This window comes from Hipposideros armiger, unplaced genomic scaffold (assembly GCF_001890085.2).
Source record: "Hipposideros armiger isolate ML-2016 unplaced genomic scaffold, ASM189008v1 scaffold_21, whole genome shotgun sequence".
NCBI lineage: Eukaryota > Metazoa > Chordata > Mammalia > Chiroptera > Hipposideridae > Hipposideros > Hipposideros armiger.
In genome coordinates, this window is record NW_017731371.1 from 308,053 (window position 1) to 325,185 (window position 17,133).

Sequence of the window (17,133 nt, forward strand, 5' to 3'; positions counted from 1 at the left end):
GGAGATACTTTGAGACTGTGTACATCTTATTCTGAAATTTTCATGCATTAGTTTTAGCATTCCTTCATAATTCTTACTGGAAACCATTGTTGCTATAGTAGTTGTAAATGGTGATTTAAAAACAATTTTCTTGTTTCTACATTTATTAGCTGTAATAAGGAAGAGCTTTTCTTTCTCCCATTTATTCATTTTTAACACATTGTGGACCGGTGTGTTAAAATTTGTTTCAGTATGATCTCATGGATAACTCTTTCCATTTTGCATTCTTCATTACTTTTATTACTTCATTTTGTCTATTGGTTTATAAGGTTTACAATATACATCTTTAATTTGTGAAGTAGTAGTATACCACTATGTAACTACTGCAATATAGTACACGTTGATTTCCTTCCTCCCAGCCTTCGTGCTTGTTTTACTTCTACACATACCCCATAATACATTGATATTGTTTTCACTGTAATATTCCATTTATCTTCTTACATGTTCATGTTTTTCTGTACTTCCTTGAACATGTGGAATATTAACAGTTGTTTTAATGATCTTGATGCAGTAATTCTCAACTTGGAACAATTTTTACCTCCAAGGGACATTTGGCAAAGTCTGGAGCTATTTTGGGTGTCACACCTAGAGAGAGGGAAGTTATATCTAGTGGTTGAAGGCCAGGGATGCTGCTAAACATTCTACAGCATATACAACAAAGGATTATGAAACTCGAAATGTCAATAGTGCTAAGGTTGAAAAACCTTTGTGTAGAGTTCATTTGGCCCCACGACTGAAGCATACCATTCTAAGAACCCTAAAACCTAAAGCTTTGTCTATTAGGAAATCTATCTGTTGTGTCTGGTGAGAACACAAGCTGTACCTGGGACTATGTTCCTGGGATTGTTCCACTAAGTCCTTTCTAGTGCCCCCTGCCCCCCCCCCGGCTTTGGTAGGTTCTTCATACACATTGCACAGATCACTCTTATGCCATCGACCTGAGTGGACTTTCTATATAGGGAGCACTTCCTTTCCGTGTGTCTCCTTCCTCTTACATTTTTCCTCACAGATTCTAGTCATAGGAGCCTATCTCAATTCTGAACTCTGTCTTCAGTAAGGCCACTGGGCTATTTTGGGGTTCCTTCTGGCTGCACTATAGTTTGGAAACTATTCATGCAGAGAGCTGAGGCACTCAACTTGTTTTCCTTCTCTCAGGTATTACTGTCCTGTACAGCTTTTTCTCCAGTGTCTGAAAACCTTTGTTTTATATGTTTTGTTCAGTTTTCTCATTGCTTCATGTAAAAGGGCAAATCTGATCCCTATTATTTCATAACAGAAATGGACGCCCATTATTTATTCTGATGCACAGATTGTCCTTAATTTGACCAGGAGAAGCCTTCTCAAGCTATCTCCTATGTCCTTTTGACATGTAAGTCCTTTCTCTAACAATGAGAAAGATGGTTCCCATTATCTACAGTATATTTATTCATTTTCTCAACCCTAGAATACACAGAAGTTAGTTTCAGAATCACTAACTGATTTCTCTGGAAAACAACAACAATAGCAACTAACCAAAGTTCAGTATATGCTTAGAATTTTTTCTTTAGCCTGAGGCATATGGTCTCTAAACTAAGTTTGAAAGCTACATGGGATTACGTCAGCAAAATGTTGGAGTAAGGACACTCAGAAATTCTTTTCTTCATAAAAGACAACTAGAGGGGCAGTCGGTTAGCTCAGGTTGTTAGAACGCAGGCTCATAACAACAAGGTTGCCAGCTCGATTCCCACATGGGCCAAGGAGCTGTCCCCTCCACAACTAGATTGAAACAGCTACTTGACTTGGAGCTCATGGGTCCTGGAAAAACAGTGTTCCCCAATAAAATTTCTACAAAAAAAAAACAACAACTAGAAAACTGTCCATATTATCAGAATCAACTTTTTCAGCACTATGGAATTAACCAAAGGCTTATAGCAATCCAGAGAGTATTTTTCAAGAAAAAGGCTGAATCTTTATAAGAACAGTGATTTTTGTGACTTTTTAAATTGCCCTAATCTCATCCCCCACTTACCATATTCATGGTAGTCTTGAAAACCAACAGCCCATAGTCACAGCAAAAACCATCAGCCTAACAGTCACTGGAGGGTACAGAACAAGGTTGGAGCTTCAATTATACATATACATTCCCTCAGAATTGTCGTATGTGACCAGTTTGGTGGTTTACTGGAAGACCACACTTGCAAATCTGTCTCGACTAAGAGCTTGCCCAGTGCAAAAAGTCTTCCTGAGATTGCTTTTCGAAAACAAGTAGAGGCAATTGTTTAACATCACAGCTGCCTGAGACAGTGACGAACAGCTGGGGCGAACCACAAGTCCATCAAAAAGCTTAAAAGGAAATCTAGAAAATTCAGTATCTTTCGGAACTCTGATATGTTCTGACATATTTCTTAGCATTAAGGAAGTAACATGCATATGTCTGCTTGCATGTTTAGGGAAAAAACTAAGGATGCCCTAAACTCACCTCTGGTTGACCTTGAGTCTGCACTAGAAGGAAGTGAAGGCTAAGGTGGAATTGTCAGTTTTCTGGCTAAGTGTTGAAGGTGTGACCCAACACACACACACACAGACCTTCAGCAAAATCAGAGAAGTATTGATTCCAGGCATTTAAGGACATCTCTATGCAGTTATTAGTGCACCAGTGCACCACTAAGGAAGCAGAGACTTCAGTGGCCATACAGAAAAATGAATACAGACTTCACAAAAAAGAACTAAAAAATATCATTAAACAGACAACGAAAAACAGCAGCAAGACTTGGGGAGAAGGAAATATCTTATTACTTAAAATATCCAGCTTTCAAGATAGTATTGTAAGACATGCAGAAACAAAGTATGGCCCACATACGGAGGGAAAAAGCAATCAGTAGAAACTGTTCTTGAGGAGGCAGGACTTTGGATTTATTCAGAAAGGTATTGAATAAGCTACTTTAAATATGTTCAAAGAACCAAAGGAAATCATGTCTAAAGAACTAAAAGCAAGTCTGAGAACAATGTCTCACCAAATGAAGAATATCAGGAATGAGATAGAAATTATAAAAAGAGACAAAACGAAATTTAGGAGCTGACAAGTACAATAACTGAAACAAAAAATTCAACACAAGGGCTTGACAGCAGATTTGAGCAGGCAGAAGAAAGATTTGGTGAACCTGAAGATAGGTCAATTGAGATTATCCAGTCAAAGAACAAAGATAAACAGATCCCCAAAGGCTTGTGGGATACCATCAAGTGTACTAACAGGCATAATGGAAGTCTCCTATGATTGGAGTTTCCACTCAGCTGTATATCCCAAGAGAAGTGAAAACATGTTCAAACAAAAACTTGATCATGAACATTCATAGTAGCATCGTTCATAATAGCTATAAAAAAGGAAACAACCCAAATATCCATCCACTGATGACTGAATAAACAGAAGTGGTAAATAAAGTTGACTCTTGAACAGCAAGTGTTTAAACTACATGGGTCCACTTATATGTGGATATTTTTTAATCAATACCTGTACTTTTTTTGATCCATGGTTGGGAGTCCGTGGATGTGGAGAGCCAACTGTATGCATTGATCTTTGTCTTTTTATATAGGGTACTTGAGCATCTGCAGATTTTGGCATGTGTGGGACATGGGGGGCTCCAGGAACCAATTCCCCATATACTGAGGGACACCTAAGTTTTTGGGGAGTCCAAGTTATACACAGATGTTTGTCCAGGAGTTGGGGTTCTTCAAGGGTCAACTGTACATGCATGCAATGGAATATTAGCCATAGTATTGATATATACTATGACATGGATGAACTTTGAAAACAACATGCTCAGAAGCCAAACACAAAATATGGTTCCACTTACATGAAATGTCCAGAGTAAGTAAATCCATAGAGACCAAAAGTTAGATTAGTGATTTCTTGGCATAGTGAGGATTGGTAATGGGTATGGCATTTCTTTTTGGATTGATGACTGTGTTGCAGAATTAGATGGTGATGTTGGTTGTACAACTTTGTCAACATACAAAAACCCATGGAATTGTGTAATTTAAAACATGAATATTATGGTATGTGAATTATATCTCAATTTTGAAAATAATAAAAGTTACCTGGGTTAAGTGCTTTTTTCCTTCTTCCATGTAGTACTTCATTTGAAATGCAATATAGTTCATATGATGATATTTTATTTTAAAGAATTTTCTTTCTTGGTAGTTTTATTTATATGTTTTCTTTATATATATGAAACATTAACATTGTCCCATAATCAAAGCTACACAAAGCACTATACTCAGAAGTGGCAACTCCTCACTTTTCACCCCATTTGCACACATATCCTGTAGAAAATTGGTCTCCTTAGTCCCTAGTGTATCCTTCTGTTTCTATAATATTTGCATAGATGAACAAATATATGTTTTTAATTATTATATTTCCCCTTCTTTTTATACAAAAATTAGCATTCCCTAGATGCTCTTATGAAGTTATTTGTTTTTTGTTTTTTTATTTAAAAAAAAAAACAACAAAAACAAAACACTAGCATCCCATTGGGTAATCTGTCAATTTATTTAACCCATTCATCTATTGGTATATAGGTTATTTTCTATATTTTGTAGTTACAAACAATGTGGCAAAGAAAAGTGAACAACAGTATGCATTTTCATATTGTGGGTTCTTTCCTAGAGGGAGAAATGTTATGTCAGAAGGTAAATATATAAGCAGTTTTCTTTAAAAATTGCCAAATTTTCCTCCATGAAGGTTTTACCAATTTGTATTTCCACCAGCAGGGTATGAGCAACGCCTGTTTCCCAACAGTCTGCAACAGAGTTTGGTGCTTCATTGATCACACTGGGATTTTTGCCAGTTGGATAGGTGAGAAATTACCTCAGTGTAGTCTTACTATGCATGTTTCTTATTAACGGGTACAGTTGAATACTTGTTTTAATTTTTAAGAACTATTTTTGAATGAATTTTTGTGAATTTTTTTTTCATGTTTTACCCATTTTTTCCATTGGTGACTTGTTGTTTTTTTCCCCCTAATTCTTAAGATTAATTTGTATATTAGAAATACTAGCCCTTTATTTGTTATATGTATTGCAAATATTTTTTCCAAAATTGTCAGTTGTCTTGATTTTATTTGTGTTGTTTACTTTTCTATCATGTTGTTCGTCTACCACTTGTTGTACCGCATTTCCCCATGTATAAGACACACCTTTTTTCGAAAAATTTGGAGTCTAAAAACTGGGTGCTTGTTACACAGTGGTTGTAGATTTCAAATGCCATAGATGGAACTGAGGACGAGGCAATATATGAAGACAGTGATTCGTCATCAGACACAGATGAGGACAAGCTAATGGTTGGGAGTTTTGACAGTGATGAGGAGTTGTATGAATTTTATAATGAATAAAACGAGTTCAATAACTTTATGTAATACATTTTTGTTCAAATTTCGGGCCCCAAAATTAAGGTGCATCTTATACATGGGAGCGTTTTATACATGGGGAAATATGGTATATAGTCAGAAGTATCAGTTTCTTTTATTTCATTTTTGCATGTGGATTTGGAATTATAGTTAGAAAATCATCCCCTACTATTGTTTCTATTGTTTGCTTTCTGACTTTATTTGGTATCCGTTTGCTGTCCCTGCTTTCTTAGTGTTTCCGTTTGCCTGGAATCCTTTGACTATCCCTTTATTTTTAGCCTGTCTGTTTTAGGCGTGTCTCTTGAATAGAGCATATGGTTGGGTCTTTGTGAGCCAAGTTGAAAATCTTCCCTTTGGATAAGCAAATTAAACCCACAGTTGTTGATAAGATGAATATGTTTGTTTTCAGTTGTCAAATTATCTTATGTTGTAATTATTACATTTATTATGTTTACTGGTTTTTTTCACAGTGTTTGCTGTGCTTTTTTAATAAAGAAATTCCTAAGTTTGGTATTTAAGAATGTTAATATTTCTGTTCTAGTGGTGGTTATCTTTGTGCTTATACCTTTTTAATGCCTTTAGTTCCTTATTTCTTTTATTCACAATTTGCATTGTCCATTTTCAGTGACATCCCTTAACTTTCACTTGTTGCCTAAATCATGGTTAATGAGTTTATTCTACTTTTCTTGTTTAATCTCCATTTTCCTCGTATTTTTAGTTGCATTGTTTTTATTTCATTGGAACATGGCTACACATAATATAGAACATTCTTTTATATAACATCCTTCTATTTTAATTTTAGATTTGCAGTTAAATATATTTAAAACTAAACTTCTAAAGTTTTCCCAGTCATCTTTTTTTGGATTAAGTTCAGTTTCTAGTAGATTCCCCAAAAAAGGTAAGAATTCTGTGAACCCTTGATCTTTGCAATTTTTTTCTGTGATTTTCATACTTACAGGATTGTGGCTGGATGTTGGGAGCACGACTGTCTCAGTGATCGACCCCTTTTCCTGGGGCAGCTAAATTATTCATCGTATCTTTGGTTTGGGCGAGTTTCTTACCTCACCCCAAGTTCAGAGATCTAATATTCTGGGCACAGGACAGCTTCCTGACCCTTACCAGGGTTGTTGGTTTTTTGGTGTGTTTTTTTCTTTTACCCATTCCACAGTGAGTTTTAAATTAACCTGTGCCCTGGTTGACAGTGTTTGATGACCTTACAGTAGCTTAAGGCTTTTTTCTCAGTAGGGAAGAAGGATCCTGGTTGCATATTTGTGTCTTTCCTGCAGTAGCAGCCTCTCTTCTTTCAGGCCTGCACCAAGGAAAGTTTTCTCTCTGCTGTGTCCCTTTTTTGCATCTTTGTGTAAGTGGAATATGGGTGAGAAATATATGAACCATTTCTAGGCGTGGCCCATAAAAGCCTCTTCTATTTCCCACTCTTCTTTTGTCCCTCAGCTGGATGTCAATTTCCAGGAAGACATTAGAAGATCCCCTTTTTTAAGATGAAAAAAACAACCATCAGCCTGGGAACCTAAATGACTGGGAATCATGGTCATCGATCCTTTCCTCCACTTAAGCCAACTGCTTAAGTTATCAAAACTACATATAAATGCGCGCACACACACACACACACACACACACACACACTCACACACACACACGCACACTCACACACACACACACACACACGAGGTCTGACTATTAAGTTCGAGAACTTGTTGCAATGATGTATAACCTTTTTTGGTGTCAGAGGGATTATTCATTATGAATTTGTACAACTGGACAAACAGTTAACAAAGTTTACTGTTTGGTAGTGCTGAAAAGGCTGCATGAAAAAGACGACCTAAACTTTTCGCCAACAATTCATGGCTCTTTGCATCATGACAATGCACCTGCTCACATGACACTGTCTGTGAGGGAGTTTTTAGTCAGTAAACAAATAACTGTATTGGAACACCCTCCTTACTCACCTGATCTGGCCCCCAGTGACTTCTTTCTTTACCCGAAGATAAAGGAAATAATGAAAGTAGGACATTTGGATGACATTCAGGACATCAAGGGTAATACGATGACATCTCCGATGTCCATTCCAGAAAAAGAGTTCCAAAATTGCTTTGAAGGGTGGACTAGGCGTTGGCATCAGTGCATAGCTCCCCAAGGGGAGTGCTTTGAAGGTGACCGTAGTGATATTCAGCAATGAGGTATGTAGCTCTTTTTCTAGGATGAGTTCGCGAACTTAATTGTTATACTCGTGTGTGTGTGTGTGTGTGTGTGTGTGTGTGTGTGTGTGTGTGTGGTACTAAACCAAAAGAATGTGGGATTTTTTTTTAATAGAACAGGTATTGTTATTCTGATGCAGAAGGTGGTGCTAGAAGAAGGATATCACTGTAACAAAAGTCCAAAATACTTGACATTGGTCCAGCAGACAGTCAAGATAAAAGCTAATACCCAAGGGCTATAAAACTGGAGGTTTGTGTAATGCAGTGACAAAACAATTTTTTAAGTGGTCATTTGCAGTTACTTGGAATGTGGACCCATGCCAGCAGACCCCATAGATCTAGAGAAAAAGGGTGGAAAATGGGATGTTGGTGGTGATGATTGTTATTATCTGCATTTATCAAGGTGATGGAAAAAAAAGATGGGATGTGGCAATAATTTGTTAGTTAGCAAGCACAAAAAAAGTAAAAGGATGGAAAAGCCTTTTACTGCATTTAGTCCCAAATGATGAGATTACACACATTAAAACTTCTGGCCCCAGCAGGGACCTGAGTGAAGGTGTGGCATTAATTCCTAAACATCATAGCCTTAAGATATGGGGCATCAGAGGAAAAAATAAGGCCTGCCTGAGAATTATGTTTAGGAAACAACTTTGGGAGATGCTACTAGCATATTAACCGAATAGAGGTAGCTTTCCCTCAAAAGCAATAATCTGCTTATTTGTAATGCCAAAGAAATTGCAAGCCTGGATTTCAGCAGCCTTCAGACGCTCTATCGTTAAAAGTATTCTGGGGCCGGCCGAGTGGCTTGTTGGTTAAGAGCTGGCTTGGGATGCCAAAGGACTCCGGTTCGGATCCCACATATGAGGGCCAGTGACACTGCCCTCTACAGCTAAGATGCTGAACAACAGCTCTACCTGGAGCTGGGCTGTCATGAGTCGCCAGGGACGGCAGGTGGGTTGCCATGGGCTACCGTGTGTGGCCAGCAGCCAGCGTGAGTGGCCAACAACCGCTGTGAGAGGCCATCCAGAAGCCAGTGACTGATCTGCCTTGCCCGGGAAGAGCGCAATGATGGTCACAACTTGGGCCAGTGAAGCAACGTCCTCCACAACTAGACTGAAGAACAAAAGGATAGCAACTTGTCTGTTCCCCTTCCCCCAATTCCCCAATAAAAAAAAAAAAAAAAGTATTTTGAGCCTCCCAAACTTGCTCAGGGAAGATATGAGTTGCAAAAACTAAAGGACCCCAAGAAGGGCACAGTCCCTATCATTTATTTCAGATGTGATAATGGACAAAAGAGAACCTGCATGTTGTCACAAATGGCAGTGTTTCATCTTTTCCTATGGCCGAGTAATATTTCGTTGTATATATATGTACCACATCTTCTTTATCCAGTCATCTATCAGAGGACACTTTGGTTGTTTCCATGTCTTGGCCACTGTGAATAATGCTGCAATAAGCATAATCTTGAGATTATCATGCTAAGCAAAATAAGTCAGAAAAAGTCAAGAACCATATGACTTGACTCATGTGGGATATAAAACTGAAAGCAACAAAGGAACAAGATAAACAAACAAAGATGAACTCATAGACATAGACAACAGTTTAGTGGTTACCAGAGGGTAAGAGGGGAGTGGGTGGTAGAAGAGGGAAAAGGGGGTCAAATATATGGTGATGGAAGGAGAACTGACTGGGTGGTGAACACAATGCAATATATAGATGTATTACAGAATTGTACATGTGAAACCTATATGATTTTACTTACCAATGTCACCCCAATAAACTCAATAAAAATTTTTAAAAAATATAGTAAAACCGTGGATTGTGAGTAACTTGGTTTGTGAGTGTTCTGCAAGATGAGCAAACATTTCTAATACATTTTAACTTGGTAAACGAGAGATCTCTTGCAATACAAATAGTTTGTTTTCAGAATGAATTATGCTCTCAATCGAAGGTATTTACTGTACATTTAAAGACAATAAAGGAAGGGAAAGTGGGAGGGGGAAAAAATGCATGGGAAAAAAAAAAACCAGAGAGAACCTGCATAAGGGGAGATCCAGAGCTATGAATAGCATTGATAAGTAGTTCCTTCCAGATAGCAAAGTTGCAATCGATGAGATGTCCCCGCTGTCAGACCAGAGGGACCTCCACATGCCTCCCAGAAGGATGTCATCACTACTATAGACCAGTGCCTTCTGTGTGTCTCCCATGTCTCCTTTACCAGATGGCAGTTATTACAAATCTGTCTTTGTTTTACCACAGTTCGTTGGGCCTGGTGGCAGTAGAGAGATTTCTGCTGTACTAACAACAACTTGTGTTGTTAGCACAGGTGTCACTGAACCTTAAGGAGCCATGTCCAGAACTGATGGAAAGAACCACGCATCAGAGTTCTTGGACTTTGAGCTGGTTGCAATAACTGGATGGAATTTCAGATCGTCTCCCTTGGGGAAGGAGGAAACGTGCTCTAGATGTGATAGGATACTTAAAAACCAGAAGGACATACTGTATTGAAAACTGGCCAAGTGTTCACTGAATCGATTTCTTTTTTTCCTTAGGTACCCGGATAAATTACATTTCCTAGCCTCCTTGAGGTTAGACAAATGCTGGCCAGTGGAATACAGGTAAAAATGATTATGTGAGTTTCACCTTCCCCACAAACCTTTCCAAGCAGTCTTTCACATCTCCCCTTGTTTTCCAGCTTGATGTTGGCATCCTGGGCATCCTTGCAAGATAGATTTTGAATATGGTGAAGTTTCTGTCAGCCAGAGTCCCTGCATGGTTGTATGGAGAAAGTTCCCCAACCCTGCCTAACCACCTACTGAACTTAACATGAGCAAGAAATAAGTGAGTACTTGTTAAAGTCACTAAGATTTAGGGTATTTATCTGTTACTGCAGCTAGGGTTATTCTAATACATGTATGATCTGTGGTTTGGATCTAAGTATTTTTCCAAAATGAATATTGTTCTAATGCTATTTTTGAGTATTTGTGTCATCCATTCTCTATGGATTTGAAATGTCACCATATAGTCATGGGAACATTTTTAGGTTCTTTCTTTTATCACTTAACTATTTCTCTTACCCAATATTACATTATTACAATTATTATTGTCTTGTATTTCCTTTAGATACCTAGTATCCTGGTTAACTCATAATTTTTTCTTTTCCTCAAAGTTTTTTTGGCTATTCTTATGTCTTGACAAACAAATTTTAAAATTAGCTTGTAAATTTTATTTTAAAAATTATGTTGGGATTAGTTTTCATTACTCTCAGAAATTGTTACCTGGGAAGTATGTATCTTTCAAACATGTTCTCTTTATTGTTCTCTCGTTGCATAAAGTGGTGGGCCTGCTTCCACGAAGAGGCCTAAATTATAGGATTGTGGAAGAAATGATAGGTATAGGAGTATGTGCAGTAGCCTAAATATGGCATCATCGTGCAGAAATTAAGTAGCCTTAAGTCAAATAGTGGAATGTTGTTTGTGCTTTGAACATGTGTTTCTCTTCAAGGGAAAACTTGTTTTGAAAGAAAGTTATTCTCCATGTTGTTTTCAGGATAAAATTAAAAGGATGTTTTTCAGTAAAAACAGCCAAAACTTAGAGGGTCAATGAAGGGAGGAAGGTTATTTGTGTTTATTTTTAAACTAAACATGGTATGAATATTCAGGGTTTAGCTTAGCTCTCTCTATCATGGACAGAAGTTCATAGGTTTTAAGTATACCAACAGCAACCAATTTAGCTAATGTCTGAAATATATGTAAACTACCTTTGAATTTTTATTTTTTTCCTGAAATATTTTATTTAACTCATAACAAAAGATTTAGTCACTAAATGTGAAGATATTGAGATTTGCCAACCTTCATGTTTTCCTGTTTTAGTTGTTGGCAAATTCTATTTAAGAAGGCTGAAAATTTCTTTCCTTTTTTCTTTCTTTAACATTAGGTACTACCTGTAATAAAGAAGACGTTTTCAGACTCTATCTATTTTTTAAAGATTTGTAAGCACAATAATTGCATTATTAATGCCTAGAATTTATTTTCTTCAGACTTGACTTTATATTCTCCACTCTGATATCTATCTGCAAGCCTCCATCCCTCAGCTTTGTAGATCTGCACAAATGTCGTTTTATTAGTGAGAGCTTCTCTGCCCTCCCTTAGAAAATATCAACTGATTACAGTTGCTTCCTCCTTGCTTGATTTTCTTTCTTTGACAGTCATCACCTGACATTTATATGGTTGATAGTCTCCCTACCTGGAAAATAAGACTTTATTTTTTCTTCTGCCATGTCCCAAACTTGAACAGTGTTTAGTACATAGTAGGTGCTCAGTTAAATATTTGTTTTTTTTGAATACATATTCTATAAATATTTGAATAAATACTATTTTGAATAAATAATCATGAGTATATACAAGTTGTGTGGGGGTTTTTTGTTATTGTTTGTTTGTTTGTTTGTTTGTTTTTTCAGTTTATCAGTGACTCCTATAGTTGAATAGCTGCAGCTACTGGTTAGGAGGCTATTAGAATAATCCAGGTGAGAGACAGGATGACTTGGACTTGGTTAGTAACAGTGTAGAATGAGAATGAAAGAGAAGGTGATGTTTTATTATAGAGGAGAAGGTATAAATTAGTCCTCTAGAAAAAGTATGAAAATAATTAAAATCAGAAACAATGTCATTATTGGGCAGCCTTGGGAGCCCATCTGAAGTTTATCGTCATTAATTTAATGTGAGAGCCATTGTCATAGCCGTTTGTATTTTCATTTTTAGGATCTGTTTTTTGACCTATTTACTTGGGGCTCTTAATTTTTTTGTTATTGGTTTGTAGGAGGTCTTCATATGCTAGAGAAGTAAATCCTTTGACTATTATGATTTGCAAAGAATTTCCATTTTGTCATTTGTCTTTTGACTTTGTTTGATTTTTTTTTCCCAACAGAATATTTTATTTTATTCGTATTATAAATGACATCTGATCTTTAACCTTCTAACTGGTTATTTTGGTGGATATGAAGGCTATGAACTTCTATATACTGCCAGTTTTCTCAGCCACCTTATAAAACTCGCACTGTTTTTAACAGTTACTCCATTGTTTCTCATGCATTTTTCCAGGTCCCAAATTACACCATTTTAAGATAATGGTTATTTTACCTGTTCCTAATTTTAAAACTTACCTGATTGGAATGGCTAGCGCCTCTAGTACAACTTAAAATAATAGCACTGAAAGTGACCCTCCTAGTTGGTCCTGGACATGAATGGGAATGCTTCTAGTGCTTCCCGTTACGCATAAAACGTTTAGATTTAGATAGTATGTTTTTATGGTGTTAAGATCTAGTCCTCTTATTGAGGTGTATTTTTTTTTAATTAGGAATGGATGTTGAGTTTTATCAAATGCCTTTTAATAATTTATGAAAATGACTATATGATTTTTCTCTCTTGTTCTTTAAAGATTTAGCAGAATAACTGAAAAAAACAATTTTGCCTTGAGCATTTTGACAGTTTTCTGTATATTAATTTATCTGTTTAGATTTCCACTTGAACTCAATATTTCTTTTTTTTTAATTAAAATTTATTGGGGTGACAATGGTTATTAAAGTTACATATGTTTCAAGTGTACATTTCGGTAATACATTATTTATATATCACATTGTGTGTTCACCACCCAGAGTTTTCTTTCCATCACCATATAATTGGTTGCTTCTACCACCCCCCACACCCTCATCCCTCTGGTAACCACTAAACTATTTTCTGTGTCTATGAGTGTTTGTTTCTTCATTTATTTGTCTCGTTCCTTTGTTGTTTTCAGTATTATATTCCACATATCAGTGAAATCATGGTTCTCGACTTTTTCTGTATAATTTATTTCACTTAGCATAATAATCTCAAGATCCGTCCATGTTGTCACAGATAGTACTATTTCATTTTTTCTTATGGCAGAATAGTATTCCATTGTGTATATATACCACATCTTCTTTATCCAATTGTCTATCAAAGGACACTTTGGTTGTTTCCTTGTCTTGGCCACTATAAATAAAGTTGCAGTGAACATCGGAGCACATATATCTTTACGGATAAATGTTTTCAGATTTTTGGGATATATACCCAGGAGAGGGATTGCTGGGTCATATGGTAATTCTGTTCTTAATTTTTTGAGGAACCTCCACACTGCCTTCCATAGCAGCACCAGTCTGCGTACCCATAAAATATAACCATTTCATTCATGATATGTCTTATTTGCAGAACTAATTAGTATAATCTCTTGATTTTTAAAGTTACCTCTGCAAGTTTGGGTTAGTTTACTCTTTGGTCGTATTTCACATATTTGTATTTTATACTTTTTTCTAGATTAATCATTTGCCTAACTAAGGTATACAGTTAGCCATATAGATTCATATAAGGTATACAGTTAGCCATATCCTATAGATTGATACATTGTGATTTCTAGGCTACTGATTTTCTCTTTTCCTACCTTTTTTCAATTGCGTTTTAAATGTTCTTTTCCCATTTTCCCTCTCAGCTATTTTGGAATTTCTTTTGGTAATGATTCTTTAAATTTTATTTTATTTTATTTTTTTATTATTTTTTTTCTAAAGATTTTATTGGGGCATTGGGGGAGGGGAACAGTGTTGGAGAATCGGGGAAGGGGAACAGACAGGTAGACAAATTGCTGTTTTGTTCTTCAGTCTAGTTGTGGAGGATGTCACTTCACTGGCCCATGTTGGTATGATCGTTGTGCTCTTCCCGGGTGAGGCAATCAGTTGACAGTCATTGGGCAGCCGCTCACAGTGGCTCACGGCAGCTCTTGCCCACTGCTGGCCGCTCACGTAGCTCACGGCAGCCCACTGCAGCCCGCTGCAGCCTAAGCCAGTTGCCAGCGACTCACAGCAGCCCAGCTCCAGGTCGAGCTGTTGTTCAGCATCTTAGCTGTAGAGGGCGAGCGTCACTGGCCTTCAATATGGGATCCGAACCGCAGCCCTGCTGCTCAGAGCTGGCGCTCCCAAGTGAGCTCTAAACTAGCTGGGCCACTCGGCTGGCCTGACTCTTTAAATTTTAAAGTGAGTATTTTCTTAAAATCTAAATTAATCTGTGTAACTCTACCAGCCTCAGTAAGCAATACAGAGGCTTCATACTCTTTGATCACTTTTTAATCTTGCCAACATTTGTGTCAAGTATTTTAGTCCTGCCTTTTAACTTTATCTCCAGACTAGATGTTATCATTATTGCTTTTTATAGTCAATGTTTATGTAGATTTACTCACATCTTTACCAGTTTTTTTATTTATCAGTCTGTCTGTGTCTCCAACATTCTTTCTAGTGTCATTTTCCTACTTTCTCAAGTACATATTTTTCAACATTGTATAGTGACGATGTGTTAGTGGTAAGCCTCTTTAGATTTTTTTCTGTCAGAATAATGCCTTCATTTTAGTCTCAGTCTCAGTGACAGTCTAGTAGGGTAACCAACCTTATAGTAATTATTTTCTCTCATTACTATGAAAATATCTCTTTGTTTTCTGATGTTGTTTCTATTGAGAAGTCGGCTGTCAGTCACATTGTCATACTTCTTAGGCAACTTGTGTGTGTGTCAGTGATTCTTTTATAATATAAAATATTTATATTTTAATAGAGGCCATTTTTATAGTTATAATTTTATATACTATACTTAATACTCAGATGCGTTAGAACAGGGGTCAGCAAACATTTTCTGTACCAGGCAATACAGAAAATATTCTTGGCTCTGCCTCCCATAAAGTCTTGTGTGGGAGCTACTTGACTCTGGTATTGTAGCACAAAAGCAGCCATAAACAATATGTAAACAAATGGGTATGGCTGTATTTCAATCAGCTTTATCTACAGAAACAGGTGGTATGGCCAAATTAGCCAGTAGCCCATATTTGTCAAGCCCTGCTTTAGACAGTATCTAACTGCTTAGTCTGAGTATGATTAAATTAATACATTGCTTCTTTCTCTCAGCATGTTTTCCTCTATTACTAAATATTAGTTGGTGGTATTATCTTTCTTATGGTTTAAGTTTATATTAATAAATTTAACAGTAAGCAGATGGATATATTTATCTGCTTTAAATTACATATTTTGACTCTAGCTATAAAAATATAAAGAAATAGCAAACTTATCTTTTCTCTTCCTTCCCCTCTCAATGTTTGTTATTCCATTTCTGCCTTATGAAGGTTTATAGCATTTATATTCTGGTCTATTACCCTGTGATAAACGACTTGTTAAAGGTCACACAGGAGGTAAGTGGTGAAGTGAGGATGTGAGCTTAGCCTGTGTTGTTAACAACTGCAACGTGTTGCCGTTTTGTCTGAAGCTTAGGTAATCTTGATACTAAACCTAATAAAGATTTTGGGGTATGGGAGAAACCAAATCATTTGTAAATGTGGTCATGAAAATGTCTAATTTGCAAACCAAATTCTCTATATTTTTCAAAGGTGTCCAGCATTACCATGGTTAATTAAATTTTAGGAACTGAATTTGACTAAATATGTTACACCAATGAAACCAATAGAGAAATTTTTGGTCTTACTGGAATGATAAATAAAAAGTCATGAGAGTCACTAATCTATCCATTTCTAAACAAAGCACTTAAAAATCTGGGAATAGAAGGAAAGTTTCTCAACATAAAAATGGGCCTTAGACTAATAGCCAATATTGAATTTAATGGAGAAGTACTGGAAGTTAGAAACATAACAAGGATGGCTATTATTATACTGTTATTATTTTTTCATTTAACATTGTTCTGCAAGTTGAAGCCAGTGCAGTTAGAAATAAAAGAAATATGATCGGTATACCTGACTGGAAAGGAAGAAATAAAATTAACATTGATTCTACCACTGCCATATCTGTAGGAGAATTTTCCATTGATTTAATTCAGTTCCTATTTGGTTGTGGTTATGGTAAAGATTTTTTGTTTTGTTTTGTGTTGTTTGTTTTTCCCCCTCATCTTCATTTAACCCTCCATCGGGCACAACTGATCTCACAGATTCATTGTACACCAATTTTCAAATATGAAATACTTCTTTACTAAGTCACAAACACGACTGGCAATAGGTTTCAGTAGAGGGGGAAGATACAGAAGCAGTGAGTCACAATATTTAAGTTAACTGTTAGATATTTGAAAATGTGTGTGCAATGAATCTGTGAGATCAGTTGCACCCTACAGAGAGTTAAGGTATCCAAGTTCCCTTACCCGCTTTGTTCAGGAGGATTGACAGTATCCAGGATATTGAATGGCAAGTTATCCATAGGTGAAAACTCAGGGAACCTTTACTCTGCTCTCTGAACCTCTCAACTTTCTTCCTGACCATCTCCCGCTCCAGATTGACCTCTCATTCTACCTGCTTTCTCGCTTTCTTTTTTTTTTCAATTGCAGTTTTATTTGTTCTTTTGAGGGCAGAGAAAGCAGCCATGCAAATATGTCTATAGGAACTTGTCTGGCACTGAAGGGCTAAGGTTTTTTGATTCTTTGTTCCTGAGTGGATATGGATTGAAAGTA

General features: G+C 36.6%; 1 long non-coding RNA gene across 1 annotated transcript; it reads left to right on the forward strand.

Moving 5' to 3' along the window:
• Positions 1-4,797: 4,797 nt before the first annotated feature.
• LOC109379077 (uncharacterized) lies at positions 4,798-10,463 on the forward strand. The gene is made up of 3 exons (XR_002123106.1): positions 4,798-4,870; positions 10,189-10,254; positions 10,332-10,463. It is a non-coding gene; the product is annotated as an uncharacterized LOC109379077 (long non-coding RNA).
• Positions 10,464-17,133: the final 6,670 nt, after the last annotated feature.